Raw genomic sequence first — 18,262 nt, forward strand, 5'->3', positions numbered from 1 at the left:
ACAGTCTACAGAAAGAAATGGAGTACCAATTGCTTCTTAACAAATATGGTTATGAGCTTGGGAAGATTTTAGGAAAAGGTACTTATTCAACAGTGAGAGAGGCCTTTTCCCAAAAACTTTCCATGACAGTTGCCATAAAAATCATTGACAAGTCTAAATGTTCACCGGATTACGTAAGTAAATTCCTTCCAAGGGAGCTGTCTATATTGACTCAATGCTACCACCCAAATATAACCGAAGTTTTCGAAATCATGGAATCGTCTGATGGGAAGGTCTTTCTTGTTATGGAAAAAGCCCAGTGTGACCTTTTTGATAAGATTGATTCAAAAGACCAACTTTCAGAAAATGAAAACTTGTCCATATTTAAGCAGATTGTAGAGGCTCTGAAATGCTGTCATGGCCAGGGTGTAGCCCACAGAGATCTGAAATGTGAAAATATCTTGATGACATCAGACAACATACCAAAACTGTCTGACTTTGGGTTTGCTGTTTCTTTAAATGGCGATACTCTAAGTGCAACCTTTTGTGGATCTCCTGCTTATGCAGCCCCTGAAATTCTCCAAGGGAAATCATATGACGCAATGAAAGCAGATATATGGAGTTTAGGTGTCATGCTATACCTCATGGTCACCGGTTACATGCCATTTGATGACACTGACCTCACAAAGCTCTTACAATTCCAGAATCAGCCACTCGAATTTCCATCCTCACCAGCACTCAGTGATTCATGCAGAGACATAATCTCGTCCATGCTCAGCATAAATCCTAATGAAAGGCCAACTGTTCACCAAATTCTTGAGCATCCATGGTTCAGTCATCAGTTATAAGAATAATATATAATAGGTAAGTTGGGTGGGACTTACCACTTCAATTTATCTATTTCAATATTTAATAAATACACTCATTCCGAAAATTATATTTGGTCATTTTTGGGTATGACATTATAGAACTTATGTAATTGACTATGTTTCAAATGTTATAACTGGAGGCAGTAGCCACTGTTTTATATATATATATATATATATATATATATATATATATATATATATATATATATGTATATATATATATTATATAATACTGTATAATATAGATATATACATATTGCCTTATCATGTTGCCTTTCTAATCCAATGGTAATACATTATTACTTAATAAGGCTAAATAAATATCCCATGGTCATATTAAAATGCCTGAAAGACATTAAACCATTCTTAATGTTAAAACACCTTTTATGTATTAAAATGATTATATTCATTTATTGTTATATAATAGTTGTTACATGATAAGGTGGACACTGCATAATTACCTAATATAGTGTGATTAGGTAATTAATATCATAACATCATGCATCAAAACATGCTATGATTATGTATATATGAATATGATAACTTTAGATGGCGTATATCTATTTTACATGTAATCTTATATCTATGTACTTACATATGAACATAGTACTACAATACATCTATATCACTATATGGTATTACAAAAAAGGACAATACAAATATACATAAATACATACTTACATACATACATAATGTACTGTACATGCTGTACATGTTCTAATCACATAATATATGTACACACATATATATTTATATACATTTAATAATATTAGAGAGAGATTATATAAGTTCTTACAATACACATTATAGCTATTGGATATTATATAACTATAATCTACAAACAAACTATTTGATAAAAGTGCTTTTGTAATGTATCTCCCCTAAAATTTTAAGGTGTTCTATGACAGTCTACGGTGTAAGTATTACACATTTGTATGTTGTCTATATAAGGTTTCAAAGTCATGAGGGCCTTATGTAACTTTCCATATTTGGTTGTTCTTGAACAGTTTGTTCACTTAGGAACATTTTGTACAGGACAGTAACAGGAACAGAACGTCCTGTTTCCATTTATGGTCTATATATCAAGGACGCCAGCCAGATGTAGTTAAACACAACAACAAACAGTCTACAGAAAGAAATGGAGTACCAATTGCTTCTTAACAAATATGGTTATGAGCTTGGGAAGATTTTAGGAAAAGGTACTTATTCAACAGTGAGAGAGGCCTTTTCCCAAAAACTTTCCATGACAGTTGCCATAAAAATCATTGACAAGTCTAAATGTTCACCGGATTACGTAAGTAAATTCCTTCCAAGGGAGCTGTCTATATTGACTCAATGCTACCACCCAAATATAACCGAAGTTTTCGAAATCATGGAATCGTCTGATGGGAAGGTCTTTCTTGTTATGGAAAAAGCCCAGTGTGACCTTTTTGATAAGATTGATTCAAAAGACCAACTTTCAGAAAATGAAAACTTGTCCATATTTAAGCAGATTGTAGAGGCTCTGAAATGCTGTCATGGCCAGGGTGTAGCCCACAGAGATCTGAAATGTGAAAATATCTTGATGACATCAGACAACATACCAAAACTGTCTGACTTTGGGTTTGCTGTTTCTTTAAATGGCGATACTCTAAGTGCAACCTTTTGTGGATCTCCTGCTTATGCAGCCCCTGAAATTCTCCAAGGGAAATCATATGACGCAATGAAAGCAGATATATGGAGTTTAGGTGTCATGCTATACCTCATGGTCACCGGTTACATGCCATTTGATGACACTGACCTCACAAAGCTCTTACAATTCCAGAATCAGCCACTCGAATTTCCATCCTCACCAGCACTCAGTGATTCATGCAGAGACATAATCTCGTCCATGCTCAGCATAAATCCTAATGAAAGGCCAACTGTTCACCAAATTCTTGAGCATCCATGGTTCAGTCATCAGTTATAAGAATAATATATAATAGGTAAGTTGGGTGGGACTTACCACTTCAATTTATCTATTTCAATATTTAATAAATACACTCATTCCGAAAATTATATTTGGTCATTTTTGGGTATGACATTATAGAACTTATGTAATTGACTATGTTTCAAATGTTATAACTGGAGGCAGTAGCCACTGTTTTATATATATATATATATATATATATATATATATATATATATATATATATATATATATATATATATATATATATATATATATATGTATATATATATATTATATAATACTGTATAATATAGATATATACATATTGCCTTATCATGTTGCCTTTCTAATCCAATGGTAATACATTATTACTTAATAAGGCTAAATAAATATCCCATGGTCATATTAAAATGCCTGAAAGACATTAAACCATTCTTAATGTTAAAACACCTTTTATGTATTAAAATGATTATATTCATTTATTGTTATATAATAGTTGTTACATGATAAGGTGGACACTGCATAATTACCTAATATAGTGTGATTAGGTAATTAATATCATAACATCATGCATCAAAACATGCTATGATTATGTATATATGAATATGATAACTTTAGATGGCGTATATCTATTTTACATGTAATCTTATATCTATGTACTTACATATGAACATAGTACTACAATACATCTATATCACTATATGGTATTACAAAAAAGGTCAATACAAATATACATAAATACATACTTACATACATACATAATGTACATGCTGTACATGTTCTAATCACATAATATATGCACACATATATATATATTTATATACATTTAATAATATAGAGAGAGATTATATAAGTTCTTACAATACATATTATAGCTATTGGATATTATATAAATATAATCTACAAACAAACTATTTGATAAAAGTGCTTTTGTAATGTATCTCCCCTAAAATTTTAAGGTGTTCTACGACAGTCTACGGTGTAAGTATTACACATTTGTATGTTGTTTATATAAGGTTTCGAAGTCATGAGTGCCTTATGCAACTTTCCATATTTGGTTGTTCTTGAACAGTTTGTTCACTTAGGAACATTTTGTACAGGACAGTAACAGGAACAGAACGTCCTGTTTCCATTTATGGTCTATATATCAAGGACGCCAACCAGATGTAGTTAAACACAACAACAAACAGTCTACAGAAAGAAATGGAGTACCAATTGCTTCTTAACAAATATGGTTATGAGCTTGGGAAGATTTTAGGAAAAGGTACTTATTCAACAGTGAGAGAGGCCTTTTCCCAAAAACTTTCCATGACAGTTGCCATAAAAATCATTGACAAGTCTAAATGTTCACCGGATTACGTAAGTAAATTCCTTCCAAGGGAGCTGTCTATATTGACTCAATGCTACCACCCAAATATAACCGAAGTTTTCGAAATCATGGAATCGTCTGATGGGAAGGTCTTTCTTGTTATGGAAAAAGCCCAGTGTGACCTTTTTGATAAGATTGATTCAAAAGACCAAATTTCAGAAAATGAAAACTTGCCCATATTTAAGCAGATTGTAGAGGCTCTGAAATGCTGTCATGGCCAGGGTGTAGCCCACAGAGATCTGAAATGTGAAAATATCTTGATGACATCAGACAACATACCAAAACTGTCTGACTTTGGGTTTGCTGTTTCTTTAAATGGCGATACTCTAAGTGCAACCTTTTGTGGATCTCCTGCTTATGCAGCCCCTGAAATTCTCCAAGGGAAATCATATGACGCAATGAAAGCAGATATATGGAGTTTAGGTGTCATGCTATACCTCATGGTCACCGGTTACATGCCATTTGATGACACTGACCTCACAAAGCTCTTACAATTCCAGAATCAGCCACTCGAATTTCCATCCTCACCAGCACTCAGTGATTCATGCAGAGACATAATCTCGTCCATGCTCAGCATAAATCATAATGAAAGGCCAACTGTTCACCAAATTCTTGAGAATCCATGGTTCAGTCATCAGTTATAAGAATAATATATAATAGGTAAGTTGGGTGAGACTTACCACTTCAATTTATCTATTTCAATATTTAATAAATACACTCATTCCGAAAATTTTATTTGGTCATTTTTGGGTATGACATTATAGAAGTTATGTAATTGACTATGTTTCAAATGTTATAACTGGAGGCAGTAGCCACTGTTTTATATATATATATATATATATATATATATATATATATATATATATATATATATATATATATATAATATATATATATTATATAATACTGTATAATATAGATACATACATATTGCCTTATCATGTTGCCTTTCTAATCCAATGGTAATACATTATTACTTAATAAGGCTAAATAAATATCCCATGGTCATATTAAAATGCCTGAAAGACATTAAACCATTCTTAATGTTAAAACACCTTTTATGTATTAAAATGATTATATTCATTTATTGTTATATAATAGTTGTTACATGATAAGGTGGACACTGCATAATTACCTAATATAGTGTGATTATGTAATTAATATCATAACATCATGCATCAAAACATGCTATGATTATGTATATATGAATAGGATAACTTTAGATGGCGTATATCTATTTTACATGTAATCTTATATCTATGTACTTACATATGAACATAGTACTACAATACATCTATATCACTATATGGTATTACAAAAAAGGACAATACAAATATACATAAATACATACTTACATACATACATAATGTACATGCTGTACATGTTCTAATCACATAATATATGTACACACATATATATTTATATACATTTAATAATATTAGAGAGAGATTATATAAGTTCTTACAATACACATTATAGCTATTGGATATTATATAACTATAATCTACAAACAAACTATTTGATAAAAGTGCTTTTGTAATGTATCTCCCCTAAAATTTTAAGGTGTTCTATGACAGTCTACGGTGTAAGTATTACACATTTGTATGTTGTCTATATAAGGTTTCAAAGTCATGAAGGCCTTATGTAACTTTCCATATTTGGTTGTTCTTGAACAGTTTGTTCACTTAGGAACATTTTGTACAGGACAGTAACAGGAACAGAACGTCCTGTTTCCATTTATGGTCTATATATCAAGGACGCCTGCCAGATGTAGTTAAACACAACAACAAACAGTCTACAGAAAGAAATGGAGTACCAATTGCTTCTTAACAAATATGGTTATGAGCTTGGGAAGATTTTAGGAAAAGGTACTTATTCAACAGTGAGAGAGGCCTTTTCCCAAAAACTTTCCATGACAGTTGCCATAAAAATCATTGACAAGTCTAAATGTTCACCGGATTACGTAAGTAAATTCCTTCCAAGGGAGCTGTCTATATTGACTCAATGCTACCACCCAAATATAACCGAAGTTTTCGAAATCATGGAATCGTCTGATGGGAAGGTCTTTCTTGTTATGGAAAAAGCCCAGTGTGACCTTTTTGATAAGATTGATTCAAAAGACCAACTTTCAGAAAATGAAAACTTGCCCATATTTAAGCAGATTGTAGAGGCTCTGAAATGCTGTCATGGCCAGGGTGTAGCCCACAGAGATCTGAAATGTGAAAATATCTTGATGACATCAGACAACATACCAAAACTGTCTGACTTTGGGTTTGCTGTTTCTTTAAATGGCGATACTCTAAGTGCAACCTTTTGTGGATCTCCTGCTTATGTAGCCCCTGAAATTCTCCAAGGGAAATCATATGACGCAATGAAAGCAGATATATGGAGTTTAGGTGTCATGCTATACCTCATGGTCACCGGTTACATGCCATTTGATGACACTGACCTCACAAAGCTCTTACAATTCCAGAATCAGCCACTCGAATTTCCATCCTCACCAGCACTCAGTGATTCATGCAGAGACATAATCTCGTCCATGCTCAGCATAAATCATAATGAAAGGCCAACTGTTCACCAAATTCTTGAGCATCCATGGTTCAGTCATCAGTTATAAGAATAATATATAATAGGTAAGTTGGGTGGGACTTACCACTTCAATTTATCTATTTCAATATTTAATAAATACACTCATTCCGAAAATTTTATTTTGTCATTTTTGGGTATGACATTATAGAATTTATGTAATTGACTATGTTTCAAATGTTATAACTGGAGGCAGTAGCCACTGTTTTATATATATATATATATATATATATATATATATATATATATATATATATATATATATATATATATATTATATAATACTGTATAATATAGATACATACATATTGCCTTATCATGTTGCCTTTCTAATCCAATGGTAATACATTATTACTTAATAAGGCTAAATAAATATCCCATGGTCATATTAAAATGCCTGAAAGACATTAAACCATTCTTAATGTTAAAACACCTTTTATGTATTAAAATGATTATATTCATTTATTGTTATATAATAGTTGTTACATGATAAGGTGGACACTGCATAATTACCTAATATAGTGTGATTAGGTAATTAATATCATAACATCATGCATCAAAACATGCTATGATTATGTATATATGAATATGATAACTTTAGATGGCGTATATCTATTTTACATGTAATCTTATATCTATGTACTTACATATGAACATAGTACTACAATACATCTATATCACTATATGGTATTACAAAAAAGGACAATACAAATATACATAAATACATACTTACATACATACATAATGTACTGTACATGCTGTACATGTTCTAATCACATAATATATGTACACACATATATATTTATATACATTTAATAATATTAGAGAGAGATTATATAAGTTCTTACAATACACATTATAGCTATTGGATATTATATAACTATAATCTACAAACAAACTATTTGATAAAAGTGCTTTTGTAATGTATCTCCCCTAAAATTTTAAGGTGTTCTATGACAGTCTACGGTGTAAGTATTACACATTTGTATGTTGTCTATATAAGGTTTCAAAGTCATGAGGGCCTTATGTAACTTTCCATATTTGGTTGTTCTTGAACAGTTTGTTCACTTAGGAACATTTTGTACAGGACAGTAACAGGAACAGAACGTCCTGTTTCCATTTATGGTCTATATATCAAGGACGCCAGCCAGATGTAGTTAAACACAACAACAAACAGTCTACAGAAAGAAATGGAGTACCAATTGCTTCTTAACAAATATGGTTATGAGCTTGGGAAGATTTTAGGAAAAGGTACTTATTCAACAGTGAGAGAGGCCTTTTCCCAAAAACTTTCCATGACAGTTGCCATAAAAATCATTGACAAGTCTAAATGTTCACCGGATTACGTAAGTAAATTCCTTCCAAGGGAGCTGTCTATATTGACTCAATGCTACCACCCAAATATAACCGAAGTTTTCGAAATCATGGAATCGTCTGATGGGAAGGTCTTTCTTGTTATGGAAAAAGCCCAGTGTGACCTTTTTGATAAGATTGATTCAAAAGACCAACTTTCAGAAAATGAAAACTTGTCCATATTTAAGCAGATTGTAGAGGCTCTGAAATGCTGTCATGGCCAGGGTGTAGCCCACAGAGATCTGAAATGTGAAAATATCTTGATGACATCAGACAACATACCAAAACTGTCTGACTTTGGGTTTGCTGTTTCTTTAAATGGCGATACTCTAAGTGCAACCTTTTGTGGATCTCCTGCTTATGCAGCCCCTGAAATTCTCCAAGGGAAATCATATGACGCAATGAAAGCAGATATATGGAGTTTAGGTGTCATGCTATACCTCATGGTCACCGGTTACATGCCATTTGATGACACTGACCTCACAAAGCTCTTACAATTCCAGAATCAGCCACTCGAATTTCCATCCTCACCAGCACTCAGTGATTCATGCAGAGACATAATCTCGTCCATGCTCAGCATAAATCCTAATGAAAGGCCAACTGTTCACCAAATTCTTGAGCATCCATGGTTCAGTCATCAGTTATAAGAATAATATATAATAGGTAAGTTGGGTGGGACTTACCACTTCAATTTATCTATTTCAATATTTAATAAATACACTCATTCCGAAAATTATATTTGGTCATTTTTGGGTATGACATTATAGAACTTATGTAATTGACTATGTTTCAAATGTTATAACTGGAGGCAGTAGCCACTGTTTTATATATATATATATATATATATATATATATATATATATATATATATATATATATATATATATATATATATATATGTATATATATATATTATATAATACTGTATAATATAGATATATACATATTGCCTTATCATGTTGCCTTTCTAATCCAATGGTAATACATTATTACTTAATAAGGCTAAATAAATATCCCATGGTCATATTAAAATGCCTGAAAGACATTAAACCATTCTTAATGTTAAAACACCTTTTATGTATTAAAATGATTATATTCATTTATTGTTATATAATAGTTGTTACATGATAAGGTGGACACTGCATAATTACCTAATATAGTGTGATTAGGTAATTAATATCATAACATCATGCATCAAAACATGCTATGATTATGTATATATGAATATGATAACTTTAGATGGCGTATATCTATTTTACATGTAATCTTATATCTATGTACTTACATATGAACATAGTACTACAATACATCTATATCACTATATGGTATTACAAAAAAGGTCAATACAAATATACATAAATACATACTTACATACATACATAATGTACATGCTGTACATGTTCTAATCACATAATATATGCACACATATATATATATTTATATACATTTAATAATATAGAGAGAGATTATATAAGTTCTTACAATACATATTATAGCTATTGGATATTATATAAATATAATCTACAAACAAACTATTTGATAAAAGTGCTTTTGTAATGTATCTCCCCTAAAATTTTAAGGTGTTCTACGACAGTCTACGGTGTAAGTATTACACATTTGTATGTTGTTTATATAAGGTTTCGAAGTCATGAGTGCCTTATGCAACTTTCCATATTTGGTTGTTCTTGAACAGTTTGTTCACTTAGGAACATTTTGTACAGGACAGTAACAGGAACAGAACGTCCTGTTTCCATTTATGGTCTATATATCAAGGACGCCAACCAGATGTAGTTAAACACAACAACAAACAGTCTACAGAAAGAAATGGAGTACCAATTGCTTCTTAACAAATATGGTTATGAGCTTGGGAAGATTTTAGGAAAAGGTACTTATTCAACAGTGAGAGAGGCCTTTTCCCAAAAACTTTCCATGACAGTTGCCATAAAAATCATTGACAAGTCTAAATGTTCACCGGATTACGTAAGTAAATTCCTTCCAAGGGAGCTGTCTATATTGACTCAATGCTACCACCCAAATATAACCGAAGTTTTCGAAATCATGGAATCGTCTGATGGGAAGGTCTTTCTTGTTATGGAAAAAGCCCAGTGTGACCTTTTTGATAAGATTGATTCAAAAGACCAAATTTCAGAAAATGAAAACTTGCCCATATTTAAGCAGATTGTAGAGGCTCTGAAATGCTGTCATGGCCAGGGTGTAGCCCACAGAGATCTGAAATGTGAAAATATCTTGATGACATCAGACAACATACCAAAACTGTCTGACTTTGGGTTTGCTGTTTCTTTAAATGGCGATACTCTAAGTGCAACCTTTTGTGGATCTCCTGCTTATGCAGCCCCTGAAATTCTCCAAGGGAAATCATATGACGCAATGAAAGCAGATATATGGAGTTTAGGTGTCATGCTATACCTCATGGTCACCGGTTACATGCCATTTGATGACACTGACCTCACAAAGCTCTTACAATTCCAGAATCAGCCACTCGAATTTCCATCCTCACCAGCACTCAGTGATTCATGCAGAGACATAATCTCGTCCATGCTCAGCATAAATCATAATGAAAGGCCAACTGTTCACCAAATTCTTGAGAATCCATGGTTCAGTCATCAGTTATAAGAATAATATATAATAGGTAAGTTGGGTGAGACTTACCACTTCAATTTATCTATTTCAATATTTAATAAATACACTCATTCCGAAAATTTTATTTGGTCATTTTTGGGTATGACATTATAGAAGTTATGTAATTGACTATGTTTCAAATGTTATAACTGGAGGCAGTAGCCACTGTTTTATATATATATATATATATATATATATATATATATATATATATATATATATATATATATATAATATATATATATTATATAATACTGTATAATATAGATACATACATATTGCCTTATCATGTTGCCTTTCTAATCCAATGGTAATACATTATTACTTAATAAGGCTAAATAAATATCCCATGGTCATATTAAAATGCCTGAAAGACATTAAACCATTCTTAATGTTAAAACACCTTTTATGTATTAAAATGATTATATTCATTTATTGTTATATAATAGTTGTTACATGATAAGGTGGACACTGCATAATTACCTAATATAGTGTGATTATGTAATTAATATCATAACATCATGCATCAAAACATGCTATGATTATGTATATATGAATAGGATAACTTTAGATGGCGTATATCTATTTTACATGTAATCTTATATCTATGTACTTACATATGAACATAGTACTACAATACATCTATATCACTATATGGTATTACAAAAAAGGACAATACAAATATACATAAATACATACTTACATACATACATAATGTACATGCTGTACATGTTCTAATCACATAATATATGTACACACATATATATTTATATACATTTAATAATATTAGAGAGAGATTATATAAGTTCTTACAATACACATTATAGCTATTGGATATTATATAACTATAATCTACAAACAAACTATTTGATAAAAGTGCTTTTGTAATGTATCTCCCCTAAAATTTTAAGGTGTTCTATGACAGTCTACGGTGTAAGTATTACACATTTGTATGTTGTCTATATAAGGTTTCAAAGTCATGAAGGCCTTATGTAACTTTCCATATTTGGTTGTTCTTGAACAGTTTGTTCACTTAGGAACATTTTGTACAGGACAGTAACAGGAACAGAACGTCCTGTTTCCATTTATGGTCTATATATCAAGGACGCCTGCCAGATGTAGTTAAACACAACAACAAACAGTCTACAGAAAGAAATGGAGTACCAATTGCTTCTTAACAAATATGGTTATGAGCTTGGGAAGATTTTAGGAAAAGGTACTTATTCAACAGTGAGAGAGGCCTTTTCCCAAAAACTTTCCATGACAGTTGCCATAAAAATCATTGACAAGTCTAAATGTTCACCGGATTACGTAAGTAAATTCCTTCCAAGGGAGCTGTCTATATTGACTCAATGCTACCACCCAAATATAACCGAAGTTTTCGAAATCATGGAATCGTCTGATGGGAAGGTCTTTCTTGTTATGGAAAAAGCCCAGTGTGACCTTTTTGATAAGATTGATTCAAAAGACCAACTTTCAGAAAATGAAAACTTGCCCATATTTAAGCAGATTGTAGAGGCTCTGAAATGCTGTCATGGCCAGGGTGTAGCCCACAGAGATCTGAAATGTGAAAATATCTTGATGACATCAGACAACATACCAAAACTGTCTGACTTTGGGTTTGCTGTTTCTTTAAATGGCGATACTCTAAGTGCAACCTTTTGTGGATCTCCTGCTTATGTAGCCCCTGAAATTCTCCAAGGGAAATCATATGACGCAATGAAAGCAGATATATGGAGTTTAGGTGTCATGCTATACCTCATGGTCACCGGTTACATGCCATTTGATGACACTGACCTCACAAAGCTCTTACAATTCCAGAATCAGCCACTCGAATTTCCATCCTCACCAGCACTCAGTGATTCATGCAGAGACATAATCTCGTCCATGCTCAGCATAAATCATAATGAAAGGCCAACTGTTCACCAAATTCTTGAGCATCCATGGTTCAGTCATCAGTTATAAGAATAATATATAATAGGTAAGTTGGGTGGGACTTACCACTTCAATTTATCTATTTCAATATTTAATAAATACACTCATTCCGAAAATTTTATTTTGTCATTTTTGGGTATGACATTATAGAATTTATGTAATTGACTATGTTTCAAATGTTATAACTGGAGGCAGTAGCCACTGTTTTATATATATATATATATATATATATATATATATATATATATATATATATATATATATATATTATATAATACTGTATAATATAGATACATACATATTGCCTTATCATGTTGCCTTTCTAATCCAATGGTAATACATTATTACTTAATAAGGCTAAATAAATATCCCATGGTCATATTAAAATGCCTGAAAGACATTAAACCATTCTTAATGTTAAAACACCTTTTATGTATTAAAATGATTATATTCATTTATTGTTATATAATAGTTGTTACATGATAAGGTGGACACTGCATAATTACCTAATATAGTGTGATTAGGTAATTAATATCATAACATCATGCATCAAAACATGCTATGATTATGTATATATGAATATGATAACTTTAGATGGCGTATATCTATTTTACATGTAATCTTATATCTATGTACTTACATATGAACATAGTACTACAATACATCTATATCACTATATGGTATTACAAAAAAGGACAATACAAATATACATAAATACATACTTACATACATACATAATGTACTGTACATGCTGAACATGTTCTAATCACATAATATATGTACACACATATATATTTATATACATTTAATAATATTAGAGAGAGATTATATAAGTTCTTACAATACACATTATAGCTATTGGATATTATATAACTATAATCTACAAACAAACTATTTGATAAAAGTGCTTTTGTAATGTATCTCCCCTAAAATTTTAAGGTGTTCTATGACAGTCTACGGTGTAAGTATTACACATTTGTATGTTGTCTATATAAGGTTTCAAAGTCATGAGGGCCTTATGTAACTTTCCATATTTGGTTGTTCTTGAACAGTTTGTTCACTTAGGAACATTTTGTACAGGACAGTAACAGGAACAGAACGTCCTGTTTCCATTTATGGTCTATATATCAAGGACGCCAGCCAGATGTAGTTAAACACAACAACAAACAGTCTACAGAAAGAAATGGAGTACCAATTGCTTCTTAACAAATATGGTTATGAGCTTGGGAAGATTTTAGGAAAAGGTACTTATTCAACAGTGAGAGAGGCCTTTTCCCAAAAACTTTCCATGACAGTTGCCATAAAAATCATTGACAAGTCTAAATGTTCACCGGATTACGTAAGTAAATTCCTTCCAAGGGAGCTGTCTATATTGACTCAATGCTACCACCCAAATATAACCGAAGTTTTCGAAATCATGGAAACGTCTGATGGGAAATTCTTTCTTGTTATGGAAAAAGCCCAGTGTGACCTTTTTGATAAGATTGATTCAAAAGACCAACTTTCAGAAAATGAAAACTTGCCCATATTTAAGCAGATTGTAGAGGCTCTGAAATGCTGTCATGGCCAGGGTGTAGCCCACAGAGATCTGAAATGTGAAAATATCTTGATGACATCAGACAACATACCAAAACTGTCTGACTTTGGGTTTGCTGTTTCTTTAAATGGCGATACTCTAAGTGCAACCTTTTGTGGATCTCCTGCTTATGTAGCCCCTGAAATTCTCCAAGGGAAATCATATGACGCAATGAAAGCAGATATATGGAGTTTAGGTGTCATGCTATACCTCATGGTCACCGGTTACATGCCATTTGATGACACTGACCTCACAAAGCTCTTACAATTCCAGAATCAGCCACTCGAATTTCCATCCTCACCAGCACTCAGTGATTCATGCAGAGACATAATCTCGTCCATGCTCAGCATAAATCATAATGAAAGGCCAACTGTTCACCAAATTCTTGAGCATCCATGGTTCAGTCATCAGTTATAAGAATAATATATAATAGGTAAGTTGGGTGGGACTTACCACTTCAATTTATCTATTTCAATATTTAATAAATACACTCATTCCGAAAATTTTATTTTGTCATTTTTGGGTATGACATTATAGAATTTATGTAATTGACTATGTTTCAAATGTTATAACTGGAGGCAGTAGCCACTGTTTTAAATATATATATATATATATATATATATATATATATATATATATATATATATATATATATATATATTATATAATACTGTATAATATAGATACATACATATTGCCTTATCATGTTGCCTTTCTAATCCAATGGTAATACATTATTACTTAATAAGGCTAAATAAATATCCCATGGTCATATTAAAATGCCTGAAAGACATTAAACCATTCTTAATGTTAAAACACCTTTTATGTATTAAAATGATTATATTCATTTATTGTTATATAATAGTTGTTACATGATAAGGTGGACACTGCATAATTACCTAATATAGTGTGATTAGGTAATTAATATCATAACATCATGCATCAAAACATGCTATGATTATGTATATATGAATATGATAACTTTAGATGGCGTATATCTATTTTACATGTAATCTTATATCTATGTACTTACATATGAACATAGTACTACAATACATCTATATCACTATATGGTATTACAAAAAAGGACAATACAAATATACACAAATACATACTTACATACATACATAATGTACTGTACATGCTGTACATGTTCTAATCACATAATATATGTACACACATATATATTTATATACATTTAATAATATTAGAGAGAGATTATATAAGTTCTTACAATACACATTATAGCTATTGGATATTATATAACTATAATCTACAAACAAACTATTTGATAAAAGTGCTTTTGTAATGTATCTCCCCTAAAATTTTAAGGTGTTCTATGACAGTCTACGGTGTAAGTATTACACATTTGTATGTTGTCTATATAAGGTTTCAAAGTCATGAGGGCCTTATGTAACTTTCCATATTTGGTTGTTCTTGAACAGTTTGTTCACTTAGGAACATTTTGTACAGGACAGTAACAGGAACAGAACGTCCTGTTTCCATTTATGGTCTATATATCAAGGACGCCAGCCAGATGTAGTTAAACACAACAACAAACAGTCTACAGAAAGAAATGGAGTACCAATTGCTTCTTAACAAATATGGTTATGAGCTTGGGAAGATTTTAGGAAAAGGTACTTATTCAACAGTGAGAGAGGCCTTTTCCCAAAAACTTTCCATGACAGTTGCCATAAAAATCATTGACAAGTCTAAATGTTCACCGGATTACGTAAGTAAATTCCTTCCAAGGGAGCTGTCTATATTGACTCAATGCTACCACCCAAATATAACCGAAGTTTTCGAAATCATGGAAACGTCTGATGGGAAATTCTTTCTTGTTATGGAAAAAGCTCAGTGTGACCTTTTTGATAAGATTGATTCAAAAGACCAACTTTCAGAAAATGAAAACTTGCCCATATTTAAGCAGATTGTAGAGGCTCTGAAATGCTGTCATGGCCAGGGTGTAGCCCACAGAGATCTGAAATGTGAAAATATCTTGATGACATCAGACAACATACCAAAACTGTCTGACTTTGGGTTTGCTGTTTCTTTAAATGGCGATACTCTAAGTGCAACCTTTTGTGGATCTCCTGCTTATGCAGCCCCTGAAATTCTCCAAGGGAAATCATATGACGCAATGAAAGCAGATATATGGAGTTTAGGTGTCATGCTATACCTCATGGTCACCGGTTACATGCCATTTGATGACACTGACCTCACAAAGCTCTTACAATTCCAGAATCAGCCACTCGAATTTCCATCCTCACCAGCACTCAATGATTCATGCAGAGACATAATCTCGTCCATGCTCAGCATAAATCCTAATGAAAGGCCAACTGTTCACCAAATTCTTCAGCATCCATGGTTCAGTCATCAGTTATAAGAATAATATATAATAGGTAAGTTGGGTGGGACTTACCACTTCAATTTATCTATTTCAATATTTAATAAATACACTCATTCCGAAAATTTTATTTGGTCATTTTTGGGTATGACATTATAGAACTTATGTAATTGACTATGTTTCAAATGTTATAACTGGAGGCAGTAGCCACTGTTTTATATATATATATATATATATATATATATATATATATATATATATATATATATTATATAATACTGTATAATATAGATACATACATATTGACTTATCATGTTGCCTTTCTAATCCAATGGTAATACATTATTACTTAATAAGGCTAAATAAATATCCCATGGTCATATTAAAATGCCTGAAAGACATTAAACCATTCTTAATGTTAAAACACCTTTTATGTATTAAAATTATTATATTCATTTATTGTTATATAATAGTTGTTACATGATAAGGTGGACACTGCATAATTACCTAATATAGTGTGATTAGGTAATTAATATCATAACATCATGCATCAAAACATGCTATGATTATGTATATATGAATAGGATAACTTTAGATGGCGTATATCTATTTTACATGTAATCTTATATCTATGTACTTACATATGAACATAGTACTACAATACATCTATATCACTATATGGTATTACAAAAAAGGACAATACAAATATACATAAATACATACTTACTGTGACAAACGGCTTACTCCGGGGCTCCGTCGTTTGTCCGGGACTGTTTAGAACACGGTCTTTTAGGGTAGGTTAAATGATGAGGCGTCACGTACTGTTCCTTTAAACAGGCTATGCCTGGTTTATTCAGTCCCAGGCACTGAGACTGCCACAGTGCATACAACAGAAAACAGATCAAAACAAAAGCTGCTCACCTGAGCGATAACTTAACTTAGATATCCCTGACTCAGGGTTGGAAGTGGCTTTTCCACTTCCAACATCAAAACATGGTACTTTTGCAGTCTTACACAAATGAACAGAAAGATTGAACCTGTTTGGGGAAGAGGCTTCTCCCCTCTGTAGTTCAGCAGCCTTCCAGCCTCCTGGCTCTTGTGGGGAGACCAGAGCAAACAGGAAATCAGTCTTTCATACCTGATTCCTAATTAGCATGACAGGTGACAGAAATCAGGCAGCAGACAAACTCTGGTTTGGATCTCTCATCCCTCAGTTCCAGCGCTTGCCAAACTGTGGGATGGAGTGTATGTATTATAAGGCTGCACTCCCAGGCCAAACAGGATAGAAACTGTCTAGTATCCTGGGAGCCCTATATACGGAATTTATTACCATCCCCTGGTTTCTGTCACATATCCTCCCCCCCAGCTCAGACCTCGAGGGATGAGCGACCATGGATATTAGGGAGTGCATCCTTGACAACCCGTCAGCATTGCCATGTTTGTGCCCTGACCTGTGTTCCACAGAAAATTTAAAGGGTTGTAGGCTTAGGAACCACCTGGTCACTCTAGCATTCTTTTCCCTGTTTTGACACATCCAGGTAAGGGGTGCATGATCTGTGACCAACCGGAATTTTCTCCCCAACAGGTAGTATTTGAGCGTCTCTACAGCCCACTTTATTGCGAGACACTCTTTCTCTACTATGGAGTAATTTTTCTCCTGGGGATTTAGTTTCCTACT

The 18,262-nt window shown here is 32.4% G+C and overlaps 9 pseudogenes; all 9 read left to right on the forward strand.

The window, feature by feature from the left end:
* The first annotated feature begins 17 nt into the window (after positions 1-17).
* LOC142492310 (testis-specific serine/threonine-protein kinase 3 pseudogene) lies at positions 18-827 on the forward strand (annotated as a pseudogene).
* Positions 828-1,986: 1,159 nt separating this feature from the next.
* On the forward strand, positions 1,987-2,796 carry LOC142492312 (testis-specific serine/threonine-protein kinase 3 pseudogene; annotated as a pseudogene).
* A 1,185-nt stretch (positions 2,797-3,981) lies between these two features.
* LOC142492313 (testis-specific serine/threonine-protein kinase 3 pseudogene) lies at positions 3,982-4,791 on the forward strand (annotated as a pseudogene).
* A 1,163-nt stretch (positions 4,792-5,954) lies between these two features.
* Positions 5,955-6,764, forward strand: LOC142492314 (testis-specific serine/threonine-protein kinase 3 pseudogene; annotated as a pseudogene).
* Positions 6,765-7,923: 1,159 nt separating this feature from the next.
* Positions 7,924-8,733, forward strand: LOC142492315 (testis-specific serine/threonine-protein kinase 3 pseudogene; annotated as a pseudogene).
* Positions 8,734-9,910: 1,177 nt separating this feature from the next.
* LOC142492316 (testis-specific serine/threonine-protein kinase 3 pseudogene) lies at positions 9,911-10,720 on the forward strand (annotated as a pseudogene).
* A 1,161-nt stretch (positions 10,721-11,881) lies between these two features.
* Positions 11,882-12,691, forward strand: LOC142492317 (testis-specific serine/threonine-protein kinase 3 pseudogene; annotated as a pseudogene).
* Positions 12,692-13,844: 1,153 nt separating this feature from the next.
* LOC142492319 (testis-specific serine/threonine-protein kinase 3 pseudogene) lies at positions 13,845-14,654 on the forward strand (annotated as a pseudogene).
* Positions 14,655-15,813: 1,159 nt separating this feature from the next.
* Positions 15,814-16,623, forward strand: LOC142492320 (testis-specific serine/threonine-protein kinase 3 pseudogene; annotated as a pseudogene).
* Positions 16,624-18,262: the final 1,639 nt, after the last annotated feature.

The sequence above is a fragment of the Ascaphus truei genome, chromosome 4 (assembly GCF_040206685.1).
Source record: "Ascaphus truei isolate aAscTru1 chromosome 4, aAscTru1.hap1, whole genome shotgun sequence".
Lineage (NCBI taxonomy): Eukaryota > Metazoa > Chordata > Amphibia > Anura > Ascaphidae > Ascaphus > Ascaphus truei.